The sequence below is a fragment of the Pinus tabuliformis genome, chromosome 8 (assembly GCF_031772625.1).
Source record: "Pinus tabuliformis cultivar Carrire ecotype Pingquan chromosome 8, CPIR1, whole genome shotgun sequence".
In the NCBI taxonomy this organism is placed as follows: Eukaryota; Viridiplantae; Streptophyta; class Pinopsida; order Pinales; family Pinaceae; genus Pinus; species Pinus tabuliformis.
This window is the reverse complement of record NC_142294.1, coordinates 1,512,547,384-1,512,565,219: the sequence shown is the minus strand read 5'-3', so window position 1 is coordinate 1,512,565,219 and position 17,836 is coordinate 1,512,547,384.

Below are 17,836 nucleotides of genomic sequence, written 5' to 3'. Positions count from 1 at the left end.
TATGTTTTCCCCTGCTCCTGATTTGCCGAAAGCGTTTACAACGCACGACGCAATCCTATGCCCAAACATTGTCGAATTGATTACAATGATGATGTATGCGGTGAAGATGGGTAGAAGCTATCAGAAAGTCATGTCAGGGATGGGCAGAAGCCGTCATAAAATCATCTCAAGGAAGATCCATTTAGCACTCTCTTATTATTTTAATTCCTTTAAAAAAAACATGAGTGCATTGAGGATCACGTATGGATTGTGGTTTGAGCTTCGTGGTTCTTTGCCAATTCTATTTTCAGCCCAATAGCTGGTTTAATCGTCGCATTCTGCATTATGGTGTCAAATGTGGGATCCAACACCGTCCTCATCTCACACTGCTCAGAGTCCAGACTTCGGCTCCTTGGCCACAAGACCATGCACTGCTTCATCACCGAAAAGCGTAGCCGCCATTTAAAGTCTTAACGAGCTTCAATCGCTGAACATCAATTGCAATTGCGAGGTAATGAGACGCTTGGGAATGAATATGATCCAACGGTTATCTGTTGGGCCTAGTCCTCCAATTTCCTTTGCAAGCGAAAGGGTGTATGGCAATGGCACAACAATATCATTTTTAAGATGAAGAAAATGGGTTCCACTTCAAATGGATCTATATCAATTATTTCTAATGCATTGGAACAATAGGTCGAAAATGATGCAGAGAATTTAGGTTTTCCAGAGTTGATGAAAAAAATCCGAATTCAATTTTTCCAGAGGTGATGGAAAAATCCGATGAGGTCAAAGTTCATATCAGGTCTCCGATCTCCGAGCAATGAATTAAAATGTCTAATTTGTTAATGGATGTTTTGTACAACCTTATTGTGGATCATTGTTTATTTTGGGTTTTCTTTTTCTTTTTATTGTGTGAGTTTATGTTTGTGGTAGTTTTTTATTCTGAGTATAAAAAGGGTTGGTAATTCTTAAACTGGAAGCTTGGTATCTGAAACATAAGTCTTTAGTGTTTTTATTAGTTATAAAAAGGGTTGGTGGTTCTTAAATTCGAATCCCCGATGTCTGAAACACCAATTCTTATGTAAGGTCAATTTGTTTGATCAACTCTTGAGCACATTTAGTATCCAGACCTCCATCTTATCAATTTTTATTAGCTATAAAAAGGGTTGGTGGTTCTTAAATTGGAATCCCCGATGTTTGAAACACCAATTCTTATGTAAGGTCAATTTGTTTGATCAACTCTTGAGCACATTCAATATCCAGACTTCCATCTTATCAACTGACATATAAATGAAAGCGAAATATCCGAGAGATGGTGGTTGGTCCATAGGATGGTTCATTACTTGATAGCTCTTATCATGGAAGCCCTGACGAGGCGAGGTGTCAATATTGTTGATCTTGCAAAGTTCATCAACGATGGTCAAAGGTGGTTATATTTTAAATGGAGGTCAAGTGACAACTGGAAGATGTGGTGGTGAAAGGGTGATGTTCTCAAGATTCCAGAGTGGATTTCGGTGTTGATGAAGACCAGTGAGATAGAAAATTATTTATTGTTGTAATATACGTTTTAATGTTATCCATGTAAGCATTAAGGGAGGGTGTTGGAAGTAATGCTTCCATGTCATGTGTAGTTGTCATTGTGAGTCTTTAGGCATCCGCCTAGTATCTGTTAATTCCTAAGTTATGAGTTGGAGTTGAGTCATGTCTGAGTCATAATTTGTTGGAGTTAGCGATCAAATTCTTATATATGTAAATGTCTTATGTGACCAATAAAATAGGTGATTTGTGAACAATCTTTGACTCTATCTTTATTTTTTAACATCCTTTTTAATTAATTACATCTGCAAGGTTAATCATTTTGAGACATAGGCATACTAAAATCAATATAATATGTTTATGGTACATTGAGAGACACATTAATTAACAAAGTTTTAATTTACTTATATTTAAACTATTGACCTCAAAATTAAGGAGCTTGAGAAAATAAATTGTTCTCACAAATATTGAAATCGTTCACTGATATTTAAGAAATCATGGAGGAAACAAATAAACTTCTCAAACATGAACATGGATGCAATAAAAAAATCTCTATACCTTATCATAATCGAGCTATATGAAATAACCAACAAAGATTTAGGCATCAAATATTCTATGAGACAAATTAAAATTTGAAAAACCTAGGGATTTGAAAGCAAAGAGAATTGATAAAATCATAGCCAAAATAAGTATATAATTTGAATAGAGATTAAGCATCAAATATTTTAAATAAAACAAATTAAAGTTTGAAAAGCCTAGGGATTTGAAATGAAAGAGAATTGATAAAATCATAACCAAAATAAACATATAATTTGAATATGCATAAAAAAATAAAATAAAAATAAGTTAAACATTTTAATTAAAACTTCAAATTAAAAAAGTCAAACATATTCATAAAAAATGAGTTACCCACCGGACTAAGTCAAATTGACAAGGAAAGTCCAAAAGGTAAAAGGTAAAAGGTGCAAGGGAAGTAGGAAAATGGGAAACAAAAAAGACAGAAGAGTAATAACAAAAATAACTTCCAAATTAAGAAATGGGAAGTAGGAAAATGGAAAAGAAAACAGAAGAGTAACAACAAAAATAACTTCCAAATTAAGAAATGGGAAGTAGGAAAATGGAAAAGAAAACAACAAAAATAACTTCCAAATTAAGAAATGGGAAGTAGGAAAATGGAAAAGAAAAGAGAAGAATAATAACAAAAATAACTTTTAAATTAACAAATAGGAATTAAGAAAATTTAGAATCTTGACATGTAATAGTTGAGAATTTCCTGAAGAGAATATTCTAAGCTATCTTCGATATGAACTTCCATTCAAATTGTTGCTTATTGAAACATGGAAACATTGAAAAGCTTATTGAAACATGGAACATTTTAACTTTAGATGTATTTGGTACCGATTGGGATGAAAAAAAATGAGATGCAAATATTAATGTTTAAAAAATTTTAATTGAAAAAATCTAAATTGGAGTGTTTTTTTTATATGAATGTTAATTATTTAAACTAGTACAACTACTTTTAAAATATTAATATGAAAATGAGATGCAAATGTTAATACTTAAAAAAAATTAATTGAAAAAGGTTCTAAGTTGGAGTGTTTTTTCTTTATATGAATGCTAATTATTTAAACTAGTACAACTATATTAAAAATATTAATATGGTTGATATAGTCGAAGGCTTCATGAATATAACCAAAAAAACTATTGCAACACTAAAAATGTCTTACTAATGCATACATTTACCTGATTAACCATGTATAAAATGGTTATGGGTCAACTTTAACTAAGAAAAAAAGAATTAGAAATGAATGCTATAAATAATAATGAGAAACTTATTATGGAGGAACTGAAAGAAACTTATCATGGAGGAACTGATTAGAATTAGAATAATCTCAAGTCCCTATGAAATTGGTGGGTGGGGAGCTAGGTGACACGAAACTAATTTTTAAATTTATTGGAAATAATGGACCATTTTGCTAAATAAAATTTTCTTATATATAAATGAATGTTATAAATAATAATGAGGAGTTTATCATGTAGTAACTTATTAGAATTGGAATAATCTCAAATCCCTAGGAAATTGGTGAGTGGGGAGCCACGTGGCACAAATATAATTTTTTAAAGTTTATTAAAAGTCAATGCAACATAACAAACTCTTTGATACACTACATGGCTTGATAAGCCTTAAGACTAAGCATATGTTGAGCATATTCCCATGAAAATCAATCTAAATCTTTAATTAAAAAAAATAAAAAAATCAACAGATCCTCATCCACCTTAAATTGAAATAAAAATCTTCAACAAATATATTAAATTTATTTATTATTATTATTTTTGAATATTATATCCACTCGATATACAAATAGAATAAATATTACAATCAATAAAACAAATGTTACGTTCATTGTGAATGAACCTCATCTACTTAATGTTAATTGTGAATGCACTTCACTCTTCTCTTATTTTTTTTCCTAAGAAAAAAGTAGCAACTTTCTATTAATTAAAATGGAGAGTTACATTGTAGTATATGCAATGAAGCATTCCAAAGTTGTAGTTGTCCTAAGGACTCGTGTGCATGAAGCACACAGGGTAGCAGGACTCATGTGCATGAGGCACATGGAGTAGCAACGCTACCCTGAAGAAATAAAAAGAAAAAATGAAAAAATAAAATTGATGTTACTCTTTTCTCCCTTTCTTTTTTTCCACTTTTCGCCAACCTCCAGCGTTGGGAGTGGTTACAATGGAAAGTTGATTTTCACTTGTATGGTTGGGAGAGTCTTTGTCAGATTCAGATCCTTCTGATCCATGAATTCACTTGATGCCGATTATTTCCATTCCTGTTGGTTGAGTTTCTTGGTGCTGCAATGGGTTGCTAGAGTCTTTCTCCTCGTTAGGTGTGTTGTTCTATGTCTTTTGCTCCTCCATTTCTGCTTTGTATTTTGTTGTTTCTGCTTGTTCTTCTTCTTCCTCCAAGGGGGCTGTGTATTGCCATCCTTTTGGTTGTTTCTGTTGCTTCTTATTCCATTTGGGTGTTTGTTTGGCTTTTGGACATGCACTATGGAGGTGTCCTGTTTGTAAACACCCACGACCTTGGAAGGCTGTATTTTTGTAGTCTAGTTGTTGTGTCCACTGTGTATTATTAAAGTTCAATGTTATGCTTGCTGGTAATCCTTCACTGAGATCTACCTCAATACATTTCATGGCAAAAGTAAATATTTCTCTTGTAAGTCTGTCCTCATCGATTTTAAGGAATTTTCCCAATGTATTTCCTATGGCTATTAAAACATTGTGGTGAAAGAAATGTAGCGAGAAGTTGTGCAACCTGACCCAAACTGGCATCTTTGATACCACCATTGTGTTGTCGAAATTTAGAAACCAAAGATTCATAAAAAGTCCTGCATTGATCTAGAACCATAATCCCTGGTTAAAAATATTTTCCCTTTCCTATACTGTTTTACTGTTTTGAATCGAACACTTCACTTCTCTTATTGAAATAAATAATAATCTTAATTTAAATATTAAAGTTGATCCCTCTCACGAACATATCTCTTGATATCATTTTTAATAAAAAATACAATGCTCCTTGTCGTATCATACTTTATAGCCTTTTAACTCTACCTTCTACAAGAACCATAATCGAACAATTGGCTACCTTTTTGGGCTTAGTGAAATATTCTAACTAATGCATGATTATCATGATTATCTCTAGTAAAATGGACAGACTACTTAGTGAAAAAGATTGGAAAATTAGATATGATGAAGACATATGGTAGTCGAGTGGTGGGTCATAAAATGACATGACAAACACATGGTAGATGGTTATTGGAAGATAGAGTGGAGTGGTGGAGTGGTAGGTCATAAAAGGACCTGACAAACACATGGTGGATGGTTCTTGGAAGATAGAGGAATCCAAGAAGTTAACCACTATAAAGGTGGACTAAGTTTTATTTTTTTTATTTTATTTTAAGTATTAAAAGAACCTCGATAAGTGGCTTTGAATTCTTCGATAAGTGACATTCTGGAGAAATAAATGCATTTCTTAATGAAAAAACAATACAATATTCTAACTAATGCATGATTATCTCTAGTAAAATGGACATACTACTTAGTAAAAAAGTTTGGAAAATTAGATATGATGAAGACATATGGTAGTGGAGTGGTAGGTAATAAAATGACATAACAAACACATGGTAGATGGTTATTGGAAGATAGAGTGGAGTGGTGGAGTGGTAGGTCATAAAAGGATATGACAAGCACATGGCATATGGTTATTGGAAGATAGAGGAATCCAATAAGTTAACCACTTTAAAGGTGGACTAAGTTTTATTTTTTATATTTAAGTATTAAAAGAACCTATGCAAGTCTTTGAATTCATCGATAAGTGGCTTTGAATTCTTCGATAAGTGACACTTTGGAGAAAATATATGCATCTCTTAGTGAAAAAACAATTATGAATAGATGTACCGAAATATCATTGCATCTCTTAGTGAGAAAACAATTATGAATACCAAAATATCATTAATCGGACTGAATTTTTACCAATCAAATTCCAAATGTAATTAATGAACTTCTACAATATTTTTCATATTTATGTCTTAATGAATAAGCGATTTGTCCTTCTTGATTCTTCCCTACATCACATGGCCATTATTATTTCACCTTACAATTTACTTATTATTCATGTTATTTTGTGTTTTTTTACACGGTTTAAAATTAGGTTATTGTTTTTTTATTTTAGTTATGGAAATTTTGATTTTCAATTAGTTTTAAAATTTTTAAACAGATTCTATAAAATTTATTAAAGCTGAGAAAATAAATACATATTAGATTGAATATTTTGAAAATTCAAAAATAAAATCAAAATTAAATGTGAAATTTTTTTTTTTTAATTGGTTGATGGGTATTTTTATGTGGTTTAAAATTAAATTATGAGATATAAAAATTATATTAAAAAGATTTTTTTTTTTTTTTGGTAAAGTGTTATAATTTTGCACAACATAATATCATGTAGATAACTGCCCACCATTTTTGCATAGCCTTAGCATAATTTAAACAAATATTTACATAAAAAATAATAAATAATCATCTACATAACAGTCTATTCCATATTAAAATCTACATAACATTCTATTCCATATTAAAAAAAAATTCAGAAAGAAAAGCATCATGTATTATATTAAGAGAATATAAAGATCTGATACATAATATGGCCGTCTCATCCTGGAGATAAAACAGATAAAATTAATAGTACAAAAAATTCCGAACTCTTACAAAAATAACTGTCCAGATATCTTACAGATATATCATGTAAAGTCAATATTTAAAAACCATCCCAAAAAAGGGAAAATCACATATGAAGTGTCTCCCTACCTTCCCCTTTCGAAAAGCTGCCGATAAAATTGGAATGTTTCCTTAACTTCCCCTGTGCAAAACCAAATTTCAATAATGAAATCAGGAGGAGCGAAACCTTCGCAAAATAAAAATGGATTTATCGCGTGGTGGATTTAAAGCGGGGAGATATAGAGTGTTATGTTTGATGTATATTGGAATTCAAGTTTGTTTTTATTTTGTTTTTATGGTATTTTATAGAATTTTTAAGATAAAAAAATTAAGATAGGAGAGGTTAATAATTATGGTTTTTAAGTATGGGGATTTACGTAGTGCATTATATTAGATATCATTTTTGGGATTCAACTGCGTTAAGTAAGTCATTCAAATGTATGACCATTTCCATGAGAGGTAGTCGTAAAGTGATTAATTTCTGATGATTTTTGAATAGTTCACTTAGCACTCATTGCATCGGGTGATGCTCACAGGGGTGAAGAAGTGGGATTGAAACTAGTGAAATGTGGAGAACGAATCACATAACATCAATCATCACTTCCGGGGCTTGCACCCGATAACCAGGACTTCCCAGGAGGTCACCCATCCCAGAACTCCTCTGGCTCAAGCGCGCTTAACTGTGGAGTTTTTCCCCACAATCAAGCCCACTTAGCTTGCTACCCCATTTGCAAAACCTTAGCAAGTATTGTGCCTCATGAACCATTCAAGTAGAGATCCCTTGACTCTTTTTGAATTTAAGTATGGGGGATTTACGCAGTGCATTATATTAGATATCATTTTTGGGATTCAACTGCGTTAAGTAAGTCATTCAAACGTATGACCATTTCCATGAGAGGTAGTCGTAAAGTGACTAATTTCTCATGATTTTTGAATAGTTCACTTAGCACTCATTGCATTGGGTGATGCTCACAGGGGTGAAGAAGTGGGATTGAAACTAGTGAAATGTGGAGAACGAATCACATAGCATCAATCATCACTTCCGGGGCTTGCACCCGGTAACCAGGACTTCCCAGGAGGTCACCCATTCCAGAACTCCTCTGGATCAAGCGCGCTTTACGACTACCTCTCATGGAAATAGTCATACGTTTGAATGACTTACTTAACGCAGTTGAATCCCAAAAATGATATCTAATTATGGTTTTATTTAAGTTTTATTTTTGGCTTGAGAAATTGTGATTCAAGAGTATTTAAGTCTTTAAAATCACTTAGAGATCGCACTCAATCTAAACCACACTAACTTTGATTTCAGTGTGCTTCCTCTCTTTAATACAAACTCAAAAAACCTCCATAAAATCTTGAATCACTTCGCTATTCAAAATTTTGTTAATTTTTTAAATATTATAAAATGTTTTTATTAATATTTTTTATTTTCAAATTTTATAATCTTTTGAGTTTAATATTAAATTTATCACCTAAATTTTCATTATCAAACTTCTATTTCATCGAATTGGAATTTGGTAATTTAAATGCAACTTCTTTTTTTTTCCCAAAAAAACCAACAACTTAACTTTCATTAATAAAACTATAAAAACAAAAATAGTTCACATATACATAGTTCAAGATCCCAAATAACATGGATACATCCACAGAAAATTGTTTCACTAACAAACAGAAACAAAAAAGATACATTGTTCTAACTTAGGGTATAACTTGTTCGGTTGACGAGGTATCATTTTATTTGTATTTTTTAATTAATATTATTAGCAACCGTGGGTTGGGGTGTTTATTTTTTATTAACTCTATTATGAAGTTTTAAAGCTTTATCCAAAATTTTAAATGGAGTTGTGGAAAATATACCTTTTTCCTAATTATTTATACAAATAGATTAAATAATATATAAATTTAAAAGTTTAATTGATATATTATTTGTTTTTGCTAATAACATACTTTATTGGGTTTACATATTAATCTTTTATCTCATCGTCAAACTATCATTATTTATAGAATATATTTTTATAAAAAGTAGAATTATAAATAATTAATTTTTTATATACTAAGTAATTAATTTATATATTCAAATTAATTAGAAATAATATTTATTTTTAATTAAGTTATTAAATTTTTGATAATTATATGTCACTAAATGTTGGTTTTTTCACTCGGGTTTCCAAGGTTAAAAAATTTATGTTGGATCATTTTGATATTATTGTAAGAGAGAAACTAGTGTACAAAGCTCGTTGGTACACCCTAAAACGATCCAACTGGTAAAAATTTGAGTTCTGCCCGCATAGACACTGGAGGGGGCCCCCGTCCTTCCCTCCCTCCTGAGATCGATACCTTCAAACGTCTAGTAGCCTCCTACGGCAAGAGGAAAGCAAACCCAAATCAACAGAAGTTTGTAAAGAAAGCTGAATCCATCCCCTCTGTTGAACTGCTTGCGGAACGCCCGTGCCAGACTGCGTTGAACCTAGCAGAACACGGGCTCATTGGTCAATTTACGGGCCTCTGGCCCTCTCCCAAAGCTAGTGATGGATGGGTCCAGCGAAACTGGAGGCACCTTTTCTTTGAAGGAATTTGAAATCATCTAGTAGGCAGAGGCTATTACGTTTTGTCTTCGATTCAGCAGAAGATCAAGACCTTATTTTCCGAAATGGTCCATATTTCATGGGCCCCCAAGGGCTCTATTTGAATAAATGGATGCCGGACTTTGATCCTACCCAGGATATTCCTTCATTCGTTCCTGTCTGGGTGAGGTTACCCCACCTCTCTTCATTTTTGGAACCCGGAATTTATGGAAACCATCGGGAACAAACTAGGCAAATACATTAATAGGGCTGAAAGGAGAGAACAATATTCGTGTGCCAGAATATGTGTTGAAGTCTACTTCGAGATAGGGTTGCCTGAGGCGATCAAGCTAACCGTAGCTGGTTGGTCTCACATATAGGAACTTGATTATGAACAACTTCCCTTCAAGTGTCGACACTATCACAGCTATGGCCATTTCACTCGAAACTGCAAGAGGAAAATTGAGGACGAACCTGAAAAAGAGAAGGGCGAATAGTGGACACAAGCCCGAAAAGTATGCATATCCAAGCAGACCAATAGAGCGAAAGGGAAAGGAGGGAATGCAGAGACTGAAGGACCCTCTTCTGGGAAGAGACTACTTGAAGTTCAAGCTACAGCAAATGCCACCACTTCAACAAATCCTTTTGCTGTTCTAAACCCTCTAGAAGATCAAAACCAACCAGAACTTGAAGAGGGAGAGGTGCAGCAGTATATTGAACAGATAGCATACACATAAATAAACTCAGGATCTTAGGAACAAACTGAAGTAGCCACCTCAGAATTCCCTTGTGTAGACACAACCCTGCAGGAAACCCATGGCTCTCCAACAGGCGCCATATCCATACCCTCTTATGCAGAAATGATCAAAAAGAAAAAGTTGATAGACAACCCTGGCTCTTCTAAAGAAGACTCTTTTGAGCAATCCACCAAAAAGGCAGGAAGGAAGTCTTGTAAGGAGATCAGAGAAGAAGAGGCGGAGAGATTAAAGATGCAGGGCAATCAGTCCACAATCGAAATGTCATTCGGCAGAAAAACAAGGGCTCGACCCACAAAGGGAGGGCCTACTCCTTCCTTCCCTGGTAAATAATGTAGATTGTCTCTTAGAATTGCAGGGGTTTGGGGAACCCATTGAAAGCTGAAGCAGTAAAAGATCTATCAAGAATGGAACCCTCAGATATCCTCTTGCTCCAAGAGATAAACATAGAAGAGGATGCTCTTCTATCCTTAAGTCGAATCAAGTGGAATAAGAACTCAGGAAAAGTGGTCAACACCTGAGGTACTTCAGGGGGTCTTGCAACCTTATGGTCAAAGGATATGTTTCAGTTGAAAAGCTCCTTCGCAACCCAACACTGGATATAGACAGAACTTCAACATCTTCCAAGTAAGATTTCTTTGGCTCTCTTCAATTTTTATGTCCCTATTAATTTCCTGGAAAAGAAGGACTGTTGGAATTCTCTCTCAGACTTCCTAGAAATATATACTCCCCCTAAAATCATACTGGTAGGGATCTTAACATCACTTTAGATCTGAAAGAGAAAAAAGGCGGAGTTGGGGTAAAGATCCCTTCCATGTCTCAGTGGAGTCTCTAATTCTTGCTTGGGACCTCCTTGACCTCAAACCTAAGAAAGATCGTTATACATGGACCAACAATAGAGTTGGTAATGCCAACATTGCTGCTCGTCTAGACTGGTTTCTAGTTCAAAGTTCTTTGATGGAGGGGAAGCATTTAATCTCTTCAAAAATTCTGCCCAAGATAACATCCAACCATAACCCCATCTCGCTACTCCTAGAAAAAGAGGAGAACTTAGGCCCTATTCCCTTTAGATTCAGTCCTCTTTTGGTAGAAAGAGAGGGCTTTGTGGACATAGTGGCTCAAGCTTGGTCGCAACCAGTGGAAGGATCCCCCAGCTTTGTGTGGGAGCAAAAACTTAAGTACACTAAGTATGCCTTAAAAACCTGGGCAAAAAAAAAAAAAAACCCCTCTCCACTCCAACAAGCAATAGACAAAATACTGTGCAGGCTTTAGTTGAGATTCAACTAGGCATGGAAGAAACTGAAACCACCAAAGCTCAGCTTCTCATCGAACAGAACGCCTGGTTCAACTCTTTTCTCTCCTTTCTCCAGGAAGAGGAGTATTGGCACCTCAAGTCTCGCAGCCTCTGGCTGCAAGCTGGAGATAAAAACACATCATTCTTTCATAGACAATGTAGTGCTCGTCTCTCTCGGAATCACATCTCGGAAATATCCACCAGGAAGGGGGAATTCATCTCATTTTCAGCAACTGTTTTAGGAGGATGGTTCTTCTGATGATGATCTGGCTGTTGACTTTTTGTCAAACATCCCTTCACTTGTCACTGCAAATTTAGATGTCGGGTTATTGAAGCCTTTTAATGAAAAAGAGATAGTGGAAGTCATATGGTCAATGGAGTCAGATAAAGCCCCTGGGTTGGATGGATTCACCATCCATTTTTACAGAGCTTGCTGGAATGTAATAAAACTCGATCTCCTTTGAATGATAAAATCCTTCCAAAAGAAAGCCAAAGTGGGAGGGTGCACCAACTCCACCTTCCTTGCTTTAATCCTGAAAGAAGTTAACCGAGAGACTTTCGACAGGTTCCGACCTATCTCACTCTGCAATGCCTCTTACAAGATTCTCGACAAACTCTTAGCCAATAGACTGAAGCCTCTGTTAGGAAATCTGATCTCCCCTCTTCAGGGCTGTTTTGTCAAAGGAAGGCACTTCATAGACAATGTGATCCAAGTGTAAGAAGCCCTCCACTCTAGCCACATTCAAAAGGAAAAAGGCATGCTCATCAAGTTGGATATGTCAAATGCTTTTAACCAGGTTAAACTCTCATTCCTCTATAAAATCTTTCTCTCTTTTGGTTTTAGTGCTGAGTTTGTCAACTTGATTAAAGCCTGCACATGTAGACCTTGGATAGCGCCCTTGGTCAATGACAGACCCACTGATTTCTTCCAAGCTACAAGAGGGCTTCGCCAAGGGTGCCCATTGTCACCCTTTCTTTATATCCTGTTGGCAGAATCCCTAAGCAGAAAGCTAACAATTGAAAGGGAAGTAGGCTCTATCCCAGGTATTAAGGCAGCAAGAGGTGTGGATCCTATAAATCACGCCCTCTTTGCGGATGACTCTCTCCTCTTGGGAGGGGCCTCGATTAAGATAGCAAGGGCTTTCAATAAAATTCTTCAACACTTCTACTTAATTATAGGAGCCTTGATCAATAAAAGAAAAAGTGTTATCTATGGTTGGAATGTAGATCATCCAAGTATCCTTTGAATTGCTTGCTCCTTGGGATTCCCTGGGTATGACAAATGGGAAAAGATCAAATACATAGGCCTTCCCTTAACCTTGGGACCAAACCCTCCCTCCCTTTGGATCGAAGTAATTAGAAAGATAAAAGAAAAAATAACATATTGGGAGGCCAATGGCTAACAAAGGTTGGGAAGTTGGTTTTGATAAAGGCAGTCCTCTCCGCCTTCCCCATCTTCCAGTCTTCTCTCCTGCTAGCGCCCAAGTCTATCACATAATAGATCTCCAAGCTCCTTCGGGGTTTTCTATGGAACGGGGGTAAGGGAAACCAAAGAAAGTTACATCTGGTAAGATGGGATATCCTTAAAAGACCACTCCAGGAAGGTGGGTTACAGATTTGGGATCCAGGCCTGGAAAATTTGGCTCTTGGTGGAAAAATCATATGGCAGCTGTATGCAGACAAAAAACATCCTGTCAGCAAGATCCTCTGGATGAAATACCTAAAGGGAGGCTCCTTGAGAAACCTTACAACAACATCTACTCCAACAGGAACAACAATCTAGAATTTAAGCAGAAGATGCATCAACCACTTACAACATGATTTATATAGAATACCAGACAATGGTATGAGAACCTTACTATGGGAGGATACCATTCAAGGGAATGCCCCTTTGGCCTCCCTAAATTTCTGCAACGAGATAAAGATATTTCTAGTGAACAAAGGTCTCCTTCGGCTTGTAGACATTTTCTCTTGGGACAACAAAGGGAATTGGGTAGGATGGACTTTTCCAGGGGTCCCAGAACCTCTTCACGCTCAAAAGAAATTGTCGTATACATCTCTCTCTGGCCTCTCCCCTCTCCGCTGCTCATCCAAGGACAAATGGGGGTGGGGAAGAACAAGGATTTACACAACAACTCAAGGTTTCTCCTCTTTACAATCTACTCGTGCCCCTTCTGACACCGAAGCTCTAGAAATTAGTTTGGTCCCCCTTTAGCCTACCAAAGGTGAATTTCTTCACATGGTTACTCATGCATAGAAAGGTACTGACAGGTGAAAATATGAACAAAAGAGGGTTCCACAACCCCTTTAGATGTTGCTTATGCAACTCTGCTGCTGAAACCTCTTATAATTTACAGGTTGACTATGATTTCACACAAGCAGTCTGGAATTTGGTCCTTCATGGTATTAGTGCTCCCTCCTCCTCCCAAACATCTGTCGTTTCTCTCTACATCTCCTGGACATACCAAAATCCAGAGAAAAAAGCTAAAAACACAGTCTGGAACAACATCTTGCAAATTATTCCAAAATGCCTTTGGTGGAAAGTGTGGTTGGCTAGAAACGACTGCGTTTTCAACAATAGGCTTCTGAGTTCAGTGGTAGTGGTGGCCAAAGTGAAAGCCCTCTTGCTGGAAATTGTAGGTAAATCAGTTCCTACCTCCTCTTTACCTTTAGAAGCTTCTACGTGGTTGGGATCCTGCTCGATAGGAGAGAGGAATGATTCAGTCAGCAAACCATTGAATGCTCCTTCTTAGTGCTTGCGACTCACTGAAGGTGACTTTCACACGTGGTGGAAGGGGACCTCAAAAGCCACGATATTCTTTAATGGAGCATCCAAGGGGAACCTAGGAACTGCAGGTGCAGGGGGTTTGATTATTTCCCCGGATAGATCGAGTGAAACTGGCTTCAGTTAGGGCCTAGGCATTAACTTGAACAATCAAGCATAGAGTTACAGTCTCTTAAAAGCTTGTCAGATTGTGAAGGAGATAGGTTATAAAATAATTCAAATTTTCGGAGACTCCGAGCTTTTGATTAAACTTTTAAACTACGAAGATCATTTTTGTAATCCTGCATTAAACAAAATTCTGCAGCGAATCCAAAACACTTTGAAATAGTTTGACAGAGTTGACTCTTACCACATTCTGTAGGATTTAAACAAGCAAGCAGACTCTCTTGCAAATAAAGGTTGTCTGCTACCTCAAGGAAACCTTAGTCTCAATGGAGGATCCTGCTCGCTTCATCCTTTCCTTAACCAAGCTACAACAGGAAGATTTGCATTCATTGGTCTCAACACTCAAATCAACAAGAAGCTGCAACTAATAGAAGGAACAACAAGCAGAAGGAACAACACAACAACAGAAGGAACATCACAACAATAGAAGGAACAAAAAGCAGAAGGAACAACACAACAACAGAAGGAACAACACAACAACAGAAGGAACAAAAAGCAGAAGGAACAACACAGCAACATAAGGAACAACAAGCAGAAGGAACAACCGCAGCGAACAGAAGGAACAACAAGCATAAGGAACAACACAACAATAGAAGGAATAACAAATAGCAGGAACAACACAACAATAGAAGGAACAACAAGTAGCCCAAGGGGAAAAAGAAGGAAGCAAACCAAATGGAATTCAAGACAAGAAGAACCAGTCCTCTAAGGAGTAGTCAATCTACAAATCATGAAAAAATACCAAGGAATCAATGTTATGTAAATTTGCTCTTCTAGTAGGACAATATGTTAGATAGTATTCAAGAATAGCTATAGAAATCTATGAATTTTTGAATATAACCACAGGAGAAGGGACTGTGTTCCCAACACATTCTCACGGCTTAGCTTCCACTTATGCTATAGTTGATTGTAATAGGAGCTTGCTCCATCACGACTTTTGGTAATATATCCACTATCCAATCTTGTTAAAAAAAAATAAATTAAGTTACTAAATTTTTATATCTTAACATGACTTAGTTAAATTTGGGTAATTTTTATAGTTAATTTTAATCAAACCTGTTAGAGATTTATTTTTTTTTAGCTTAAGTTATTTAATTAAAAAAAACAAATTTGGGTAATTTTTATAGTTAATTTTAATCAAACCCGTTAGAGATTTAATTTTTTTTAGCTTAGGTTACTTAATTAAAAAAACAACAAATATGCTTTAAACTGTATAGCCAAGTGAAAATAACCATTTTATCTATTAGTTAGACTATATCTACTAAAACTATTTTACATTTTATTTTTATTTTTATTAATAATAATATTTTATTATTATTTATTATCCCTAATTTGAATTGACTCTTCAATTAATGGCTAGTTGATAAAAAATTAAAGAGACAATTTCTAAAATAAATATAAAAAAATAAAAACAATTAATTTTTTTGAAATTTTGAATTATATTTATTTGTTTTTTGATTGGTGGGGAGCCTTAAATGTTATTTAGAAATGATGATTTTTGTGGCCCATGGTATATTAGCTTTAATGGTATACTAGTTGTATGTAGTACGAAAGATTGTATTGGTCTATCAAACACGTAAAGAATGAATGCATGAAATTATGTTAATTTCCACGAAGCTAAAAATAGCTTATGAGACAAACTGCTTTTCCATCTGGTTCTTGTATTCAACTCTTTTCATGTAAAATATCTTTTCAGAATGTGTTGGAAAAAGAATGTGTAGGAGTAGTGTACAACGAGTGCAAACACTTAGAGTTTTCTTGGAACACTCTTGGAGGAGTGTGGCATACATGGAGTTTTAGAACAAGAAGGAAAAGGTAAATCAGGAAAGCATAAGAGGACATCGGGAACAATAGCTACAACGAGTTTTTCTTGTAGGTATCAAGTTGCATGTATGTTTTCCTCACTAGTTTTGGCATGCATGGCATATGCATGTAGTTTATTGATCATGATCTATCATTGGCATGGAGGATTACTTGGATTGATAGTGGATTTTCCTAGCCTTGTCATTTACTAGATAGCCATGGTGTTGTGGGTTCATTTTTTTTTTCTTCTTCTTTGTTGGTTATGGTTGGTTCCCATGTTTCCTTTAACTTGGGTGGACTTATTCCTCGAAGCACTGGTTGGACAAATTCCCTGGAAGCCCTGTAACAGCTTGGGTTGAGTTACTAGTCTTGGAAGCCTTGGTTGGACAAACACTATGGAAGCCCTTAGTGGGTTGAGTTACTAGTCCTAGAATCCCTGGTTGGACAAATGCTATGGAATCTCGATGATAGCTATGGGTTGAGTTACTAGTCCTAGATGCCTTGGTTGGAATAAACGATTTGGAGACCTAGAAGGCTGGGTAGAGAAAATTCTGATGATGGTTTGTGATGTCCAATTGTGAGGTTGAATCATTGTTTGATGGGTTAAGGTGGTTTGGCCTCTGGAAGCCCTGTATGGTTTTTATTGATGTGTTTTATGTGATCCCACAATCATGCTTGGAATATGGCATAAGGGTGACTGGCTAAAGAGAGATTTAGTTCAACCATGTCTACGGTCAAGTGGTTCGTGGAAGTCTTGAACCTGGTTGGACTTTGCATCATTAATATGATGACATTTCTCCTTGTTATTTCATGAGTATTGTATTGGTTTATACACAGATTATATGGTTGTTTTTTCCTTGGTATTTCTATTGTTATTATGATGGTTATGAACATGTATTATGATAGTGGTTATGTATGGATCTCATCATATTTTTACTCGTAAATGAATGAACAATGTATCTATGGCCTAATAGATGAAATTGCAGCTAATGTGTTGAGGCATCAATGCTTCTTAGTGATTCTCAGATAAGTATGAGATCCTTATGCTCAAATATGTTGTTTAAACTTGTAGGTTACATATTTGTGACATGTTGGAAGAAATACCTATCATGGCTATTAGGGGTTCAGTCAAGTCCTTGTTCACTTAATTGTATTTGTATCATTGTTTTGTTGTTATCTTTCAGTTTTGAAAGTGTTATTTAGTTCTGAGCAGTGACCTGGGATCTGGACCTAAAAAATGGCTCAAATCCTAGAGACACAAGCACAACAATGGGAAGAAAAGTCCCTAGACGCATGCAAACCCACGCTGTGGGAGCGTTTGGAGCCTCATCGACGCATGCTTGTCCATATCAAGGGAGCGTTCAGAGGTTTAATAGTGTAAAACTTCAGTTGGTATTAGGCGTTGGCTACCTTAGTGTTGTGGGGAAAAATGCCTATGCAGGACGATCCTATCCACCTAAGGTGTGACAATGCCTTAGCAACAAATGAGTACAGCTATACTGGTTTCTTCCTTTATGAAATGTGAAAGAAGAGAGATCAATAGACTTACCAGTGTCTTCCGTTTGTCCCTCGATCTAATCTCCCTTCTCTTTAGGTGTTCACAGCTACTTGCCTTCTTGCTTCTCCAGCTACAACTTCCTGCAAGATCACAAGAGAACAGAAACTTGCGACA